Raw genomic sequence first — 19,185 nt, 5'->3', positions numbered from 1 at the left:
TAGGGAGACTAATCTTAAGGAGTCCATGTCTAAAGACTTGAAAGACCTAACACTATTAATTGTAATATGGAGTCATAAATCCTACAAAGAGGATAGTGTGCTACAAGCTGTCTTGGGAACGCAGAGTAGTAAATCTAACTCTGCCTATGGAGTCAGAATCAGAGAGGATACTGATGTTCGATAAGGCTTTATGAAACAGACAGGATTTGAGTGGAATTTGATGGCTAAAAACAGCAGTTCCCTTCACCCAACTAATCCTCAACATAATCCGAGGAGTTTTCACAATCCTGGGGTTGGGGGAAAGCTGACTTAACAGATCCTACACCAATAGGTACAGAGTGAGCTCCAAAATCTACAGATTTGGGAGACACTAACTTACAGGACACCAGAAAAAAACCTCTTCATAAACCTCTCTCTCCTAAACCTCTTCATAAACCTCTCTCTCCTATTTCCTTAAGATCTCCACTGTAATTAGACCCTCCTTCAGATCCTCAGAGCCCTGATTTGCCTTCAAGAGCGTAACATTAAATGCTGCTATCCCTACAAGAGATGGTGCCTTCAGAGCTTGCATTCACTTCCATCCTTCCTGAGAGCAGCGTGCTGGGTCGAGAGGGCTCCATGGAGAGGGCTCCACACTGGAGGGAGGAAGGTGTCAGGGGCAGCTTTTTCCCTCCGTGTTATTTTCCCTGGGGAAAGCCCAGAATTGGTTCTGCATGGCTATGAGCAACACAATCAGCAATGGAGAGAAGAAAGTGACCATCTGAGAGGGACAAACGTTACAGGATGGAGTTATGGAAAAAACCAAAGTGGAAATAGCTTCCCTCTCTCTTCCCCTTCTCTCCATCTTACCTGAACTACCTAATACATGTATTATGCATCAGTGGGATGAGAGAAAGCAAGTAATCTCTAAATTTTACGACAGGTTTTCCCATTGAAGGAAGGCACTGGTTTTTGCTACACAGGTTTTCCATGGTGAAAGAAATACATATAAATACACATACAAAACCATATGTATAGAGGTTATATTAACAAGGCTTAGTATACATGAGGATTAAATGAGATAAAAGAATAAAAGCTACTGATTTAGAGATGATAGGTTTTGGTAGCTTAACGTTTATTTAATGATTTAAAAATTTGTGATTGAAGGCAACTTTCTCACCTGCTATATAAACATTTTGAAGGCAAAAATACAACATTGTTACACAAGAGTTTCAATATTTTGGACTACAAGGATTTTCATTTTTGCTTCCTTTTGGCTACAGGATCAATAGCTGGCCTCTACACATGAGTGTTTACACCCCAGAGTGCAAATCCCTGCTGTAACTCAGGCGAGCTGCAGCTTCACTTACTTGGATGGTTCAAAGATATAAAACACTGCTTAAAATCAGGACCATAATAGCAGCTACCCCCTTAGGCAGCAGCAGCAACAGCAGGAAGCTGGAGCGCACTTAGAGCAGCGTTGTGTATCACAGGGAATCGACGATGCCTGCTTAATTCACCCTTCTGCCTAGCAGAAAATAGTTACAAAACACACAGGAAGCACACCACAACTGAAATACCTTAGAGCACAGAAACGTAAGTGTCCATACCCAGCGAGGCAGAAGTCTTAGGAGCAAACTCTCTACCTTCAAAACCTGCAGTCATGGTAACATTTTATTAAGAATTAACAATGAGCTTTCTCCTGGAAACCATTTGGCAGTATACTTTAAGAACTTCAAAAAATTCCAGCCCAGTGTGCCAATGATTCCCCTTCCAGGAATTTGTCTTAAGGAAAGCAGGTACCTTCTTTCAGTATAGTCATGTTTCCCATAAACCTGGCGGCCAGCTCCACTGTTCTGTTTGAAAACGTGCCAGCAAATGCCCTCGGGAATGGCCCGGCTGCACTTGTCTTGCCTCACCCTTGGCAGTGAACTATTCTCCACATAAACAAGAGGAAATAGCCCAGCTGTGACACGCTAGAACCCAGCTGCCTTCTTTGCAAACATTTCCCATAGCTAAAAGCTTGCTTTAGTGTTTTTTAAAACACGAGAGAGCCCAATGTCTACCCTTGGACTCATAGAGTTGTAATGTAACACCTGGCTCCTGATTTCATGAGGTAAGCCTGTTCCGGTTCAATATGAATTTTCCTTGTTAGGCTCAGCTTTCTATAAATGTATTTTAGCAGATTTTTTTATCAAAGGCTGCTATGCTGTTTTTTGTACTTGCAGAGAAGATGTGTCATTTTGGGGCAGTCAGAAAAATAATGCCTTCTCTGAAGTACTCGGGTTTCTTTGTTCTTTGTATATAGCATTTATTTTCCTAATTGTGAAGGCACTACACACATATTGAAAAGAATGTGGAGAAATAGATAAAGAATGAGGAAGAAAAACTCAAAGTCATCTATTAGGTTGAAACATCTAAAATTGCCCTTTGTTAGGTTAAAAACAAATGGCTATCGGCAATTTCATGTGATTCAACTTAATATAATACTACCATTCAAAGAGAATCACTATTAATAGTTTCATGCATGTCATGGCAGTCTTTTTATGCATGTATTTTTACATAGATTCCAGAGACTTCCATGCGGTCCAACAAGTTCATCAGGGAACTGTGCTTAAGCCTTGGCTGAACACAAAGAGGGTCTCCTTCTTTGAGACATATGTCCTCTGAGCTAGAAGGTATTTGGAGAAGGATTCAAAATAGAGCATTGTGGTTCTCTTGTTTTTCACTTTGGAAACACGTCTAACAAAAGGATACTTAAAGCAAAGGTTGGTATTTTTTGGACATTTGTTATGTGTAATGGACTGTGAGCTTAATGACGTTTTTTGGTTGGCAGGGCTGGGGGCTGTCATGAGGCAGAGTTCTCCATATCTGGTCCCCAATTTCTTCTTTCACCTACTCACCTACTTTTTTGTTAGTTGGCTTATGTGGCAGTTTTATAACATGGCCCCAAATTCTTTAACACTTCTTCCATCACAAAGAGGTCCTCATACTCCCCTCACCTCAGTTGAATTTGAGCAGGCACCTAGCTGTTTCAAATCGTAGAGCTGGGAAAGAAGTAATGCCATATGGCTTCCAAGACTGGATCATGAAATGCCATTTGTCTTCTGCCCTGATCCCTGGAACACTCAGTCTTGGAGGTCTGAGTTGCTGTGTCATTAGTCTGACCCCCCTGGAGGCCCCATGCTGGAGAGTACACCTGGAGACATCACATGGGGACCCCACATGGAGAAGTTCTGAGATAACAGGAGCACAAGAGAGCCTAGCAAGCACCCCAACACTTCTAGGCCCTAACTGTTCTAGCCACCCCAGTCAGACTCCAAGTGTTATGTTCAAATTATAGTATTTTAAGTAAAATACATAATTGCAGTTGTTTAAAATCACCAGGTTTGAGCGGGGTTTGGAAAAGAATCATGAAATGTGGAGGACTTACACTAACTGACTGCAACACTTACAGTTATAAAGCTACAAGTGTAGCTTTGGCATCCAGACAGTGTGGCATTGGTATCAAGACAGACAATGGAACAAAAGAGAGACTCCAAAGGTATATGAGAAAACTTCCCATGAGGATCAAAGACCTGATTACTTGTGTGAAAAACTAAGATACCTAAAACAATGCATAAGTAACATATGAGTAATGCAGGTATGTATACATGGGGAGTGATCGGGCCTGGTGGAGAGGACCAGTCTAAAGAGGGACGGTGGGGCTGGCCCGGTGGGCAGTGGTTAAGTGCGCATGTTCTGCTTCAACAGCCCCGGGGGTCACCGCTTCAGATCCCGGGTGGGGACATGGCACTGCTTGGCAAGCCATGCTGTGGCATGTGTCCCACGTATAAAGAGGAGGAAGATGGGCATGGTTGTTAGCTCAGAGCCAGTCTTCCTCAGCAAAAAGAGGAGGACTGGCAGCAGTTAGCTCAGAGCCAATCTTCCTCAAAAAAAAAAAATTAAAAAAAAAAAGAGGGCGGCTATCACTGATAATTTCCATTTAGAAAACGGAAGTCCAGATTTGCCAGATGTTTGCCATGACTTTTCCCATTTTTTGGTACCATAAAAATGCATAAAAATATTTGTGGACTTATCCTGGCACCAACAGAAATGACGCCATTAAGGGAATTAGAAAAATTTGCCACTTACTGAAGAAGACACGTGATCATCCTATGCTGGAAGATTGTCATTATATAGAAATCTACATGGTCTATGAAAGCAAACAGTTCCCGTAGATTTATGTGTGTACAAAATCCTCACCATAAGCTATAACCCTGTGTACTCTGGATTGTCTAATGGAGCCATAATCTCGCCATCTCTGCCCTACATCCTGGGAAGCCCTCAGCCTGTTCAATAGCCTTGGAAGACTCAAGGAATCCATTTTCACATTATATTGCTCGGTTTCTTATAAAAGCTGCACATTGTGTGGTTGCTCACCTGTCATGGAATGACCATGATTAGGTCGCCAGTGACTAGAGTTCTGCCTTAAGAAATAGACGAAGAACAGATTTTATTCAGGAATTTAAATAATAAAACATGATTCACATTAATATTTTGCTCTCCCTAAAATACTCATCATTTACATATTTTTTATCATCATGTTTCTTTATCTATTTTTCTCACAGAGAATGCTTTATTTACATTTTTTAAATGTAACAACCCAGTGTTTTCATGCAACTGTATCCCAGGAGCTCTCAGTACAGTCCTACGGTTACATGCACAAATCTCTCTAAAATTCAGTTAAAAGGTAATTTGCCATGTTGCTGGCCCCTAGATCATTAGTCACAGTGGCCTAAGTGCATTCTTTTATAATTCAATATCAAAGAAATTGCTTTCATGGCATTAACTATATTATATTCAAAATTGTATAAATTATTGAAATACTATGCCACTGCCAAGACATAAGACAATTCACATGGAAAAAGTTGCATTTTAAATTATTCATTGGAAAAAAAGTCAGTCTCTTGCCAGAAACTGTTTTATACTGGGGCTAGCTTCTGGGACATACATTTAAATATGAATCACAAACCTCTGGAAATTCAGATATTCATAATTCTCGTGGCTTTGAATAAGAGGTTTATCTCTTTAACTCATCGATTTCCATCAAGCAAATTAAATATTATAAATTGTCTTGTAGTGCGGTTTATTCTAATGAGCATTTTCATTAGTAGGGAAAGTATTCATAGCTAATTCCTTATAACTCATTCTAAAATGATATAGAACATCTATATAAAAATACTGAAATTTGGTGACACAATCATTTATTATTTTTGAGTACAATATAGAAACTATATAACCATTTAACTATATATATTACATATACACATGTACATACATAATATATATGCATATAAGTGTGAAATGTACATATATGTATATTTGTTATATAGTTATGTATATTATTTTGGAGATGTGTGTATTTGTATCTTGTAACATCATTATGTGCCTTTCTTAATGCCAGAAAATGATAGTAAAGGGACAAGTGTAATTAGGGGAAGGATAACCTCAAAAGGTCTCTCTATACAGATTTATATATTATTCATTTTGTTAGAAGATATTTATTTATCGCTTGCTATGCACCAGGGACTATGTTAGCTACCAGTGATTTAAAATTCAATAAAATAGAATTGCTGCTTTCCAGTAGCTTATACATTATGGGAGGAAACAAACATTGAAGTAAGTTTAAAATATAATTATATAAATTTATATGAGAGACATATATATATAAAATATTATGTAAATCTAAAGGGAAATCACCCAATCCAGATGGAGATGGAAGGATGGTGATGGAGATACCAAGATAATTTGTGGAATAATATGCTGTAACTATCTCAAAAGAGAAGTGCATTCCAAGTAGAGTGAGACACGTATGGAGGCACAGAGTTGGGAAACATCAGCAGCTATTTGTAGACCCCATATTTATCATTGTGGTTGCAATAGCTGATTTAACTATTTGGCTGGTCACAGCTAAAATTATTCCCTCTATTCACTTTCAAGCCATGAACAAATTTCTTTTTTTTTCCCATACATATTTCCAGAGAACTCATATGAATGCAGGAACTATTTTATATTGATCCCTGCTTACGTTACAGGATCATATTTAGTACATAGTAAGTACTCAGAAAGTGTTGAACTAGAGTCTTTTCATCAGTTCTAAATGTTCCTTATTTGGAGAGTTAGCTTTTAACACATTCATTAAAAAATCATTCTCCCTCAAATTGATTACTACCTTCTGAGGAGTGAAAATATTTTACCACTTCTCCTTTTTGAATTAAAACACATTATGAATAAACCACTCCCTGGGCTATTAAGTAAGAAACATTGGTTTATTTTAGTTTCTCCAATGTACTAGGAGTGTGGCATATTTTCATATCCCTGTTGAAAAGTTTCATGTACTTTTATTTTGGTTTTCCAGATAATATCATGCCATATTTTTAAGAACTTAAAAATACAGGTTAAACTAAAAAGTACATTCCCTTGGGCACACGTGTTCTGTAACCACCTCTCCTACCTGCTGAACTTTCATGTTTCGAATGCTCCAGTCTCATCACTTGGCAAATCCTCCAAAAATAAGTCAAATCATCTCCTCTTTCTCAAAGTTTGAAAACTTTGAGTTGGAAAACTCAAATAATCTATGCAAAAACGTTAACTCTTTTATTCTATATTTTTGCCTATACCTAACTATCATAATTCTTTATTCTTTTTTCTCAGCAACTGCTATATTAGAAGGGTAGGAAGTATATCTGAATTTTTAGTTTGAAGGTTGAGAGAAATGAAGGGTAAGCCTTAGCCACGACAAAATAACCAAATTTACCTTTTGGGTAGGTTAACCAGCTTAGTAGATAAAGAAAATTCTCTGAACGTATTGAGTGTATATAGATTTCAGGAGTCATTTGACAGTTGTTAATGATATTTTAAGCAGTAAAATGGAGAAGTGTGGACAAGAGTTCACGCAACCAGGAAGAATCCCGTCTGGTGAAGCCACTACAGCCAGTGTTGGTGGTGGATTCCAGTCAGCATGAAGGGTGAATGTTGGAAGAATGCCATAGAAGTCTGTGTTTGGCCCTTTCTTTTCCTCAATTTTAAACAATTTGGATAAAGGTCTTGGAGACACGTTTATTGATAAAACCACATCGGGGGTCATGTGTTCAGTTATTGTCACTACAATTTAAGAGTAAAACACTGATATGTTATTTTACAATTAGAAGTCAGTCAGAATAGTAAACTGCCTGGACACAATACTATGTGGAGACACAGCTGAAGGAGCTACAGATGTCTAGATAAAGATAAGAAATATGGGCTGCCCCGTGGCCGAGTGGTTAAGCTCGTGCGCTCTGCTTTAACGGCCAGGGTTTTCACTGGTTCGAATCCTGTGCGCGGACATGGCACTGCTCATCAAGCCATGCTGATGCAGCATCGCACATGCCACAACTAGAAGGACCCACAACTAAAAATACACAACTATGTACCAGGGGGCTTTCAGGAGAAAAAGGAAAAATAAACTCAAAAAAAAAGATAAGAAATAAAGATAAGCAATGTAAAGAAAGAAAATTTTTGGATTGACTTGTGGATTGATTCTAGGTTGTTCTAGTAGACAGAATAATGGTGGATTTCAGGTCATTGTAATGAAGTATCCTAAGTGAGAAGTGTCTTCACAGTGAAAGAGACTATTTTATGAGACTATAAGCTCCTTATTATCAAAGATTCTCAGAGAATATGGAAGAGCAGTAGGATTAGAGAAGGGATGACTACACTTAATGGGTGCTCAGGTCAAATATACTCTTAGGATTTTTCAACTGTTGTGTTCTTTGACTCTTTACTGTACCATTTACGTATATATGAGGAAGCAAATTCGAGTAAAACATATGAACACATTAAAGGCCTGCATAAATGGTTGTTGACTATTTTCCCTCTGAGTGCTTAAAACATAATAGACCCAAATAAGTTCTTGTTGAATTCTTGAAATGGAAACAATATTTGATTAATATCTTTGCGGAGAAAAAAGAGACGTTACTCTGCTATCTGAAAACTCGACTGGTAATTTTATATTTGTCTTCCCCAACATAATATGAATATTATATAAAGTTGTTTATATACCCAAGCAAATTTTTGTGAGTTTGTGTGCATTATAGTAGTCACAGTGTATGCATCCAGATCAATGTGTTAGTATAAACAGATGGAAACGTTTCTCAGTTGATGAGGATCATAAGAACCCTTCTCCTCCTCTTTCACAAAACAACTAAACCCACACACTTTCTGCCCCAGTTTCTCTTTTTATCCACATTTATCTCTGAGTTGCTTTAAATCTCCAGAGATGGGATGACCACGCCTTTCGAACATATTGCAAAAACAGCAGTGACTATGGTTAATTTTTGCTAGTCAGTTATTTTATTGAAGAAAACATGTACCAAATGACAGGAGAGTCATCAGCTGATGAGAAGATTTATTATGTATATAACATTGTGCTTTTGGTAAGGAGTCAACAGAAATATGCTATGACTGTAATATCAAACTTTCTGTCAGGCTGAGAGCTGTAACACTCAAATGGTACCCTAAGAAACTGAGTTGTGTGCTTCCTACTGAATAGTTCCTTTTAACAAAAAAGAACTAAAAAGAATTTTAAGAGAAAAAGTAAACTTTTGTAGTAGAGAAACATAATCTGTTCCTTTCTGAATGTAACAGGGCTGCTAATCATTCACCAAACTCATTTCCTCCTCTTGGCACATGACTAGATTCTGTTGCTCAGAATCCCTTGCAGTTACACATGATTGAATTTTCAACAATGGAATGTGAGCAGAAGTGATGTATGCTAGTTCCAGGCTTGGCTCACAAAAACTTCCCATGGATGATCCTACAAGTTACTTCTACCCATACAGCTATGCCCATGGGCTTAGAAATCAGAAATCACATATTTAAGATGACAGAAATATAAGATAGAGAACGCTTTCCTAGAGAATGTAGCCTGTCTATAATGAACAGCTGATTTGGATGTCTTGTTAACAAAAAATAAATAATATATCCAAACAGTTTTATAGACAAGGCCTACCAATATTTAAGAAACTAATCTCTGTTTTATAACCCACTCGAAAGAAGATTAAAGAAACAAAATGTAAAGAAATAATTGTTACCTATAAATCTATCCTGAAAATAAAAAGAAAACATCACCAATTCATTTTATGAAAAAGCTATAATATGATATTAAATATGGACAAGGCCTGTACAAGAAAAATAATTTCACTTATGAACACAGAAAATGTTTAATCATAATATTGAACGCATCAAGTGAATCTAGAAATATATATAAGAAAATCATTCCTTATTCCACGACTGAAGATATTATTCAAACATTTATTAACTTAATACTACCCTGAAACAGACTGAAAAAGAAATATATGTACCTATATATGATCACGTCAATGGACAAAGCATTACATAAGAAAAAAATACTATAATTAATAAGGAAAATCTTACAAACCTGGGATAGAAAATTTCTTTCACAATGTGGCTAAAAGAATCTACCAAAACTTCACAATGATCATTATTTTTAATTGTGAAGTGTTAGACGCTTGTCCATTAAAACTGAAACAAGATAAGAAAGCTCACTTTTATTTCTTCTATTTTACTTTGTACTGGAGTTCCTAACCAGTTCAACAAGATTAGGAAACAAGTTAGAAGCATAAGTATTAGAAAAAAGGTCCAAACAAGTCATTGGTCATACATTACAGAATTATCTTTGTGGAATATTCAAGAGAAATTAAATACTATTGAAATTGATGAGAATTAAGCAAGATCACAAAAAGATGTTAATTCTGCTGAGAATAAATCTACACATTTGATAAAATTACATTAAAACTTCCATTTTTATTCACAGAGTTCAACAAGATTAACCTAGTATTAATGTTTAAGGGTAAAAGACAAATAGCAGTCAAGACAACTTTGATTAAGAAAAATAAAGAGAGGAAATTTTCCTAGCAGACTGTCAAGACAAATTATAAAACTCTGGTGGTTAAAAACACAGACCAGAATAAAAGTGATACACACAAATCACACAAAATACACAGAATACACACACAGAGGTTTTGAAGGTGGAATCTTACAAATCAGGGAAGAACATACAATTCAATCAGTTGTGCTAGGACAAAGGGCTACCTTAGAAAAATATAAAAGTGGATTCTGACCTCACAATGATGTACAGAAATAAGCTAGACATACATTAAAAGACTAAATATTGAGTGAAATATTTAAGTGTTTAAAAAATATAAGATAACTTTATGATATTGATGTTGGACAGGGGTAAGACAGAAAACACATGCCATAATGAAAAAGATCAATAAGCATGACTGTATTAAAACATAAAAACATGTATACTTGTGCATGGGTGACACACCATAAGCAAATTTAAGTGAAGCTGCAGATTTGTAGGAGATATTTATAATGAATGTAAACAAAGATTAGTATCCTTAATATGTAAAGAATTTCCACAAGTCAATAAGTTCAAAACAAAAGAACAGGCTAGTAAAAATGGATAGGGGCTATGAATAAGAAATTCATAAAAGAGAAAACTTTTATGGCCAATTGTTTGACAAAAAGTAAAATGTCATTAATAGGAAAATTTAAATTAAAAGAACACTATTTCAAATCCATAATACTGGCAAAACTTTAAAAAGTAGATAATACCAAGGTAAGGAGGATTTCAGAAAATGAAATATCATACAATGATGAAGGCAATATAAATCTGCAAACAATTTGAAAACAGCTAATACAACTGAAGTTGCACATATAGCTCCACCAGTTCATTCCCAAGTATTTACATATCCTCAAGCCTTGTTACTTTAAAGTGTGGTCCTCCATCACCTGGGAGCTTGTTACAAATGCAGAATATCAGGTGCACCCAGATCTACCATAGAAAAATGTGCAATTTAACAAGATCTCTAGGTAATTTATATGCACATCAAAGTTTGAGAAGCACTGCCCTAGACAAGATTAGTGGTCCTCAAAATTGGATGCACATTAGGATCACCTGGGATGTTCTTAAAATATTCCAATGCATGGGTCCTACTCCAGACAAACTGAATTGCCATCTCTGTAGAATATTCAAAACCTTCCCAGATGATTTCATCATGCATCTGTAATTGAGAACCTCTGTGCTAGAGAAAATTTCACATATGCACAAGAAGTTTATCAAAGATTATATCGTTTGAAAAAGCAAAATCTGGACAAATCCTAAATGTCCATGCATTTATAAACTGTTAGGTTATACAATAAAATCCTGAACTGCAGACAAAATGCTTTATTTGGGTTTATCAATATTGACTATTCCAAAAAATAAAATGATGAGTGCAAAAAGATGATCAGTGGTAAAAAAAAATAGGCAAATAGGTCAATGGAACAGAATAGAGAGCCCAGAAATACATCCACATAAATATAGTCAACTGAACTTTGACAAAGGAGCAAAAGCAATAAAGTGGAGCAAAGACAGTCTTTCCACAAACGGTGCTGGAACAACTGGACATTCATGTGGAAAAATGTGAATCTAGACACAGGCCTTGCACCCTTCACAAAAATTAACTCAAAATGCATCACAGACTTAAATGCAAAATACAAAACTATAAAACTCCTAGAAGATAACATAGGAGAAAATCTAGATGACCTTGGGCATGGCAATGACTTTTTAGACACAACACCAAAGGCATGATCCATGAAAGAAATGATTGATAAGCTGGAGTTCATTCAAATTAAAAACTACTGCTCTGTGAAAGACAATGTCAAGAATCAGAATACAAGCCACAGACTGGTAGGAAATATTTGCAAAAGACACATTTGATAAACAACTCAAAACTCAACAATAAGAAAAGAAAACAATGAAAAATAGGCCAAAGACCTTATAGACACCTCACGAAAGAAGTATACAGATGGCAAATAAGCATATGAAAAGCTGTTCCACATCATATGTCATCCAGGAAATGCAAATTAAAACAACAATGAAATACCACTACACACCTATTAGAATGGCCAAAATCTGGAATCCTGACAACATCAAATGCTGCTGAGGATGTGGAGCAACAGGAACACTCAACCATTGCTGGTGGAAACACAAAATGGTACAGCCACACTGGAAGGCAGTTTGGTGCTTTTTTACAAAGCTAAACATACTCTTACTTACCACATGGTCCAGGAATTGTGCTCGCTGGTATTTACGGAAAGGAGTAAAAACTTACGTCCACACAAAAACCTGCACCCAAATGTTTATAGATCTTTATTCATAATTGCCAAAACGTGGAAGTAACCAAGCTATTCTTTGGTAGGTGAATGGATCAATAAACTGTGGTACTTACAGATGATGGAATATTCTTCAGTGCTAAAAAGGAATGAGCTATTAAGCCATGAAAAGACATGGAGGAACCTTAAAACCTTAAATGCATATTATTGAGTGAAAGAAGGCAATCTGAAAAGGCTACATATAGTATGATTCCACCTACGTGACATTCTGGAAAAGGCAAAAATATGGAGACAATAAAAGGACAAATGGTTGCCAGCGGTTAAGTGAGTGGGAAGAGGGATGAACAGAGCACAGAGGATTTTTACGGCAGTGAAAATACTCTGTAAATTATGATGGATATGTGTCATTATACATTTTTCCAAACCAACAGAATGTACAACACTAAGAGTGTACTGTAATGTAAACTATGGACTTTGGGTGATTATGATATGTGAATGTAGGTTCATTCATTGTAACAAATGTGTCACCTTGATGGGGGATGTTGATAATGGAGCAGGCTGTGCACGTGTGGGGGCAGGGAGCATATGGAAAATCTGTACATTCCCTTCAATTTTGCTGTGACCTAAAACTGCTCTTAAAAATAGTCTTAATATAAAAATTATATTTATCGATTTTATAAAATTCCAAAAATAACACGTTTTATGAAAAAAACCATCAATTGGGAAAATTGTGCACTATGAAAGTGTGATACCATTTATGAAAATCCTGAAAATATATTAAAATATTCTTCAAATTATTATGCTTACACATACATAATAAAACAAAAAAACATGTATAGGAAGGATATGCACTGACTTAGAGTAGTTACAGCTAGGAATCATTGGAGGGAACAGAAGGAGTAAATATTTAGCTTTTTTTAATATATTATTTCCATTTTTGTAGGTGAAGTAAATCAATATTATAAATGGTTAAAATCCTGCATTGGTACATTGATGTCGATATTATTTTAAGTTATCTGTATTTTTCAAATTTCAAAAAAAATTAAAAATTTAAACAAAATCTAGGTTAAAAGAGTCCCTATTTCTTGAGGTTGTTGCGAACCTGTAAATGAGACGTGATGCTTGAATGAAGGAAGAGCTTTATAAAGTGAATGCCACATAGATATTGGCTGTCACTAATACAAATCGCTTTAAGAGAAAGTGAGACAAAAATCTCAAATATTAACTGTTATTACTAATAATAATGAAATCCATTAAACTGAACCAAAAGCATTCATCATTTTCCAGCCTTATAAACACAATCTTCTCTCTAATAATTCCTTTCTCCTTCATGCATTTCCTATCTTTCAGGATATCTTCAAATTAATCTTCCTAAAAACAAATAATTAAACAAAAGAAATATAAGAAAAAAATTTCATACAAAATCAAGGAAAAAACATTAATATTTTATTGGCTTCATTTCCAGTACATTCTACGGTGTCTGTCACCAAGCATCAGGTCAATGGATTGAGGCAAAGGGGGCATGAAAAAGATACACTTTCACAAAACTATTTGGAAACTGGAAGTTCACATCCATCAGGAGGGGAGCAGCGTCCTGTTCGATGGTATACAGGTACTGTGAAAGAAAGAGCAGCCGTAATTTAGACCACAATAGCCTTTGGGGATCATTTCAAAAGCTTCAGTCAGCCCTGGAGAAATGGTGCATTTCTGTGTGCACACATAGGTGTCAGATAAACCAATTTTTGGTCACAAAAATCTCGCTTTTGCAGCAACCTTGATACTAACCTTGCTCTCTCCTGACTGCATATTAACATGGCTCTAAACTCTAACTGCTAAACGTTCGGCTGGCCTGAATTCCCACCAAATCTGCTGCCCTGGCCACCACACACATTCACAATTTTCCTTCCAAGTGTGTGGATGCCCTCTGTATGTGCTCTCCACCCCCCGTCTCAGGAGGCATTGAGAGCCTAGGCCACGTTTCAGTCAAGGCTGCAGGAGTCCTATATTTCCACATCTCCTCGGGAAGTGTGCAAGGTGCTATTGAGAAGAAGATGCTCTGTCAACGTACAGCATTATCACCAACTACATTTTTTTCTCCTTGATTTTGGTTGGAATGATAGCTATAGTTATTGCTCTTTTTCAATCCATCCAAAAACAATGTTGATATTGTGACTTTTCGTCATGTTTAAATAATCTAGAAAATGAAGTGAGATTAAAAGCCAGAAGAGAGGTTCAAACAATGTGGATGTTGCTTGTTTCAACACAGTCACCAAGTTGCTTGTTTTAATACAATGAAGAATGGCACATTAGTTGGAAGAAAATGAATTTCAGAGTAGAAAAATACTTCGCTAATTTTATCCGTCAGAAAGTTGGTAAATATCATCGTATACAAGGCCTTGTGCTCATTTACACAAGGCAGACGTCACCCCCTACCATCTCCTTGCGAGCCAGGGGCCATGCAAGTACAAAAAGATACCACAAAGAGAGGAAGCAAATTGCTCAGCACCCAATAATGGGATATCAATTAAGTTCTGGAAGAGATGAGGAGCTCTTTGCCTGGAATGCTAGGGAACTTTCTAAAAGCCATAGGTTTTATATAGGAGCCTGAGATAGACTATTGGGGTCCGAAGTATAGGGACCATGGGTTAGTAATCTTTACAAAAGGCACTTATATAATTGGGGTTCATTAAATATTTGTCAGTTGGTGGAAGAAAGGTTTTGTATCATTAAAGAGAAGAAGGGACCTCAGACAAGCTAGCATTATTTGCAGAAAGACAGATGGAAATATTAAAGCAGAGAAGAAAATATTTCTTGAGTACTTAGTATGCAGGAAACACTGTGCTAGGCACTTCACATCCATTACTTCCTTTATTTCTTACAGTCATGTTATGAATTAGGAATTACTAACCTAATTATCAACATTTGAGAATAATTATTAATTATTAAAATCTGAGAACACATAGACAGTAAGTGGCAAGACTGGGTCACATCCAGTGTTTGGTACAATAAAACATGCTGCCTGCTACATAAAGATCTAAGCCAGTGAACACGGTACTAAGACTCATGTTAAAAATGTCCCACATACAGTTTAAGGCCATCTACTCTGGAGGTAGGCTGCCTTGAAACTCTGTTGATTACTGTGTATTTGACATTGAACAAATGACTTAAATTTTATGATCCTTGGTATCTTCTGGTAAAATTGGGATAAGTATAGAATCTACACAATAGTGGGAACTTTTTTTTTGGTAAGAATATATGAGATAATAGATATACAGAAATAGAACACTCCTGGCATGAATTATATACTTGATAAATGTTAGCGTTATAGAATTAGCGTTAAATACTCTTGCATTGAATAGCTTCAGCAATCATGTTCTGGTTATTCTGTTGGTTTTTGTTTTTGAAATTTCAAATGATTCTGAATAATGTATACGTTTCTCTTAATTTACTTTGTTATCTTTATTTCCTTCTAATAACACTCTCTGGGCACTGGCTCCTCGTCTTCTATGATTAGGCAGCCTTCAGGAGAAACTTTGCCAAACATTTTCTATTTGTGCTGATTGTCTTTATGAAACATCTTTAGAATGAATAAATAGGATTGTTTTTGCTTAACCTGAATTGCTGTAGTATCTAGTTGTATAACATGCTCAAGTATAAAATCTCTATGCTTTTTTCATTAGGTATCATTGCTCATCCTAAAAAAAGGGATATGTGTCTTTAACATCGGCCAATCGATGGTCAACGTTAAAGGACACAAAGTGCCAAACAGTCACACCCTTCCACACCTGGGTGCTCTCTCTTCAGATAAAGCCAACAGAGCACAGCTGGTGGGAGCCAGAGCTGCGGAGAAGCCGGCCCCCTGAAGCTAGGACTGACTTTTTGATATTGCCACTGACTGCAGCCCATTCAGAGGGTAGAACCAGACTCAGTGAAGCAGAGTGCCCACATTTAGCCCAAAGATACACAGCAACCGGAAAAAACCCAGACATGGTCTTACAGAGAAAGCTCATGGTGAGGAATCATCGTAAATGAGAAAGGAAAGATGCACAGGGAAAATATAAAGAAATAAACTCCTACTAAAGAGTAAGAAAAAGATCATGAAAAAGAAAGGCAACAATAAAGCTAAGACACTGTATGGAAAATATGAAATAAAATAACATGCAATAAAAGAAGAGGATATATAACAACTAATATTGATTGCGCGTTCATTGTGTGCCAGGCACTCTTCTCAGCACTTCTACATATTAAAGAATTCCATCTCCACAACATTTATGTGAGACATTATGATTTCCATTTTGCTGTTGGGGAGACTGAGGCAAGTTCATTCACTTGCTCAGATCACTTTGCTGTTAACTGGGAATCTAGGATTCAAACTGAGCTGATCTGACTTAAGCCTAGTTTTTGTCTCCAAGGCTATAAAGCCAGAAAAGAGAAACATTAGAGATTTATAAGACAAACCCTGAAGAGAAGAGATGCACACTGTATAGAGAAACTCTCGCAGCTCATAGAGGTGGGGAAGAGAGTTGGTACCCTGCCCTTAAAGTCCCTTTTGACTTGTGACTGTGCCCATGAGTGCATTCACAGCAGGGATGTAGGCACACTTTATGTAAGAAGCTGCAGCTACTATATTAAGACACTTAGTACTCTGCGTTAGTGAACCTATATCCTCAATTGTCTGCCTTATTAGACTGTGGGTCTCCTGATGGTGGGGAAAAAGATCTTGTATTGATCTGCGTTCTTAATCATTGGCAGAAAGTCTGATATATTGTAGGTGCTCAAAAATCCTACTTTGCTTCTCTCCCCATCCCCGTTCTTTATGCCCATAACAAACCACTCACATCCTCATATTCCACTTTCAATCCAAATCATTTGCTTTCTTTCCACATGCAATCCTCTGTGCCCATCTGCTCTGCCTTCTTCCTTGTTAACAGAGATGTCCCTCTGTTCCTGTGCAGGCCCAGCCCTCACTAAGCCCGTTGCCTTCAACGACTCAAGGGATTCATTACATTAACTCTCCTGCTGTCTCCTACATAGTCCAGTGTTTCCCCTTTATTAGGTCATTTCTATAACATGTGTTGTAATTTCTGCAATCTTTAAAAAAATGAAATAGGAAAATGACAATACAAAATGTCTTGAGCCCTCTTCCTTCTCCAAATAGTGCATCATTTTTACAATAAAACTCAAAATAGTGTCTATACTTGTGGTCCCAATTGTCTTAACATCCTGTCTCTTGCTTTCGCTTTAATTACACTTCCGGCACCAATGCTCCTCTGCATTACCTTCTCTCTCATTACTTCACGATAACATGTGTTGCTTAATCCTGTGGCCAGCTCTCAGTCCTCCTTTTACTTGATCTATTTGCCAACATTTGACATAGTTGCTCATTTTATTCTGCATGAAATACTTCCTCACTTTGCTTCCAGGATATCACACTCTCCTGGTTTTTCCCTCATTGGCCTTTCATCCCAGACAGCTCTGCTGGCCCTTCTTATCTCCCTGGCCTCCTGATGTTAGAGCATCTCAGGATGGATCTTAGGGCCTCTTCTTTCCCTACATTATTCCTTTAGTAATCCCATCAAATTTCATGATTTTAAATACCATGTCAAAAGCAGACAACTCTCCCCTGAATTACAGACACAGATCTCTCCCAGGTCTTTCTGCTGAATTGTAGGCACAAATATACAATTGCCTGCTTAGCATCTCCACCTAGGTGCCTAACATATACCTCAAACAAGAACTCTTGTTACTCCCACTCAAATGTTCTAAGCTGTCAGCCCTCCTTATCTCAATTAACGATAACTGTTGCTTCCAATTTGCTCAAACCCAAATCCTTTAAGCTCCCCTTAGATTCTCCTTTTTTAACATTCTACATCCAATAACAGCAACTCTTTTTGACTTTGTGTTCAGAGCCTCCTCACTGCTCTTCCTGTTGCCATTCCTGTCCCCTGCGATCAATTCTCAACATTCAAGCCACAGTAATCCTAATATAATAAGTCAGATCACATTACTATTCTGCTCAAAGCATTCCAATAGTTTTCCATCTGTTGTGGACCAAATTGTGTTGTTGGTCAAAATATAGATGCTAAAGGTGATTCTGCTAAGAGCTCAGACAGAAAAAAGGAGAGCTATACCGAAAGGCCCTATCACTTCAGAGGATGCATATGTCATCATGAACAGATGGTAGTAGAAATATCAACATTAAAAGTGCTTCTGGTAAGATCTCAGATGGAAATGAGGAACATGTTATTGGAAACTGGAGGAAAGGCTAGCCTTGTTATAAAGTGGCAAAGAATATGGCTGAATTGTGATTTATTGTTTTGTGGAAAGTAGAACTTACAAGCTATGAACTTAGATATTTAGCTAAGGAAGTTTCTAAGCCAGTGTTGAAGGTACAGCTAGGTTTTCCTTACTACTTACAGTAAAATCAAGATGAGAGAGGGGAACTGAAGAAAGAATTGTTAAGCAAAACTTAAAGAACTTAAAGATTTGGAAAATTCTCAGCCTACTATATTGCAAAAAATGAGAAAGTCTGTTTTGGAAAGAACAAGAAGGATGTGGCTGGATAATCACTCCATAAGGAGATTACCCATGGATTTAATCAGCCGGCCACCTCCTGGGTTTTAGTGGGTCAGGCTGACTCTGCAAAGGTCCACATGAGTGGGGCCATCTCAAAGTGACAAGGGGCCAGGGCGGAAGCCTAGGTCTATGGGGGTGAAAATGCAACCCCTGGGGGCCCAGGGGCAAAGCATACAGCCAGAAAGCATTATTCTCAAGCCTTCAGACCTAATGGAATTTGCCTTGCTAACTTTTGGACTTGCTTGGGACCTGTCACCCTTTTCTTCTTTCCAATTTCTTCCGTTTGGAATGGAAATGCCTATGCCTGTTTCACCACTGTATTTTGCAAACAGAATATTTGTCTGGTTTTACAAATCCATAGCTGGAGACTAATTTTGCCTCAGGATGAACCATATTAGAGTCTCACCCAAACCTGATTTAGGTGAT

General features: G+C 37.1%; 1 protein-coding gene and 1 long non-coding RNA gene across 3 annotated transcripts in view; one reads left to right on the top strand and one right to left on the bottom strand.

The window, feature by feature from the left end:
* The window catches only part of NEGR1 (neuronal growth regulator 1), an 817,887-nt gene that overhangs the window by 348,587 nt on the left and 450,115 nt on the right, over positions 1–19,185 (bottom strand). The gene's annotated exons all lie outside the window — the stretch shown is intronic.
* LOC139079135 (uncharacterized) lies at positions 1,955–16,447 on the top strand. The gene is made up of 4 exons (XR_011532468.1): positions 1,955–2,095; positions 2,546–2,747; positions 13,649–13,795; positions 15,864–16,447. It is a non-coding gene; the product is annotated as an uncharacterized lncRNA (long non-coding RNA).

The sequence above is a fragment of the Equus przewalskii genome, chromosome 24, assembly GCF_037783145.1.
Source record: "Equus przewalskii isolate Varuska chromosome 24, EquPr2, whole genome shotgun sequence".
Taxonomy (NCBI): domain Eukaryota; kingdom Metazoa; phylum Chordata; class Mammalia; order Perissodactyla; family Equidae; genus Equus; species Equus przewalskii.
The sequence above is the reverse complement of the archived record's forward strand: the minus strand, read 5'-3'. Positions and strand labels throughout refer to the sequence as shown.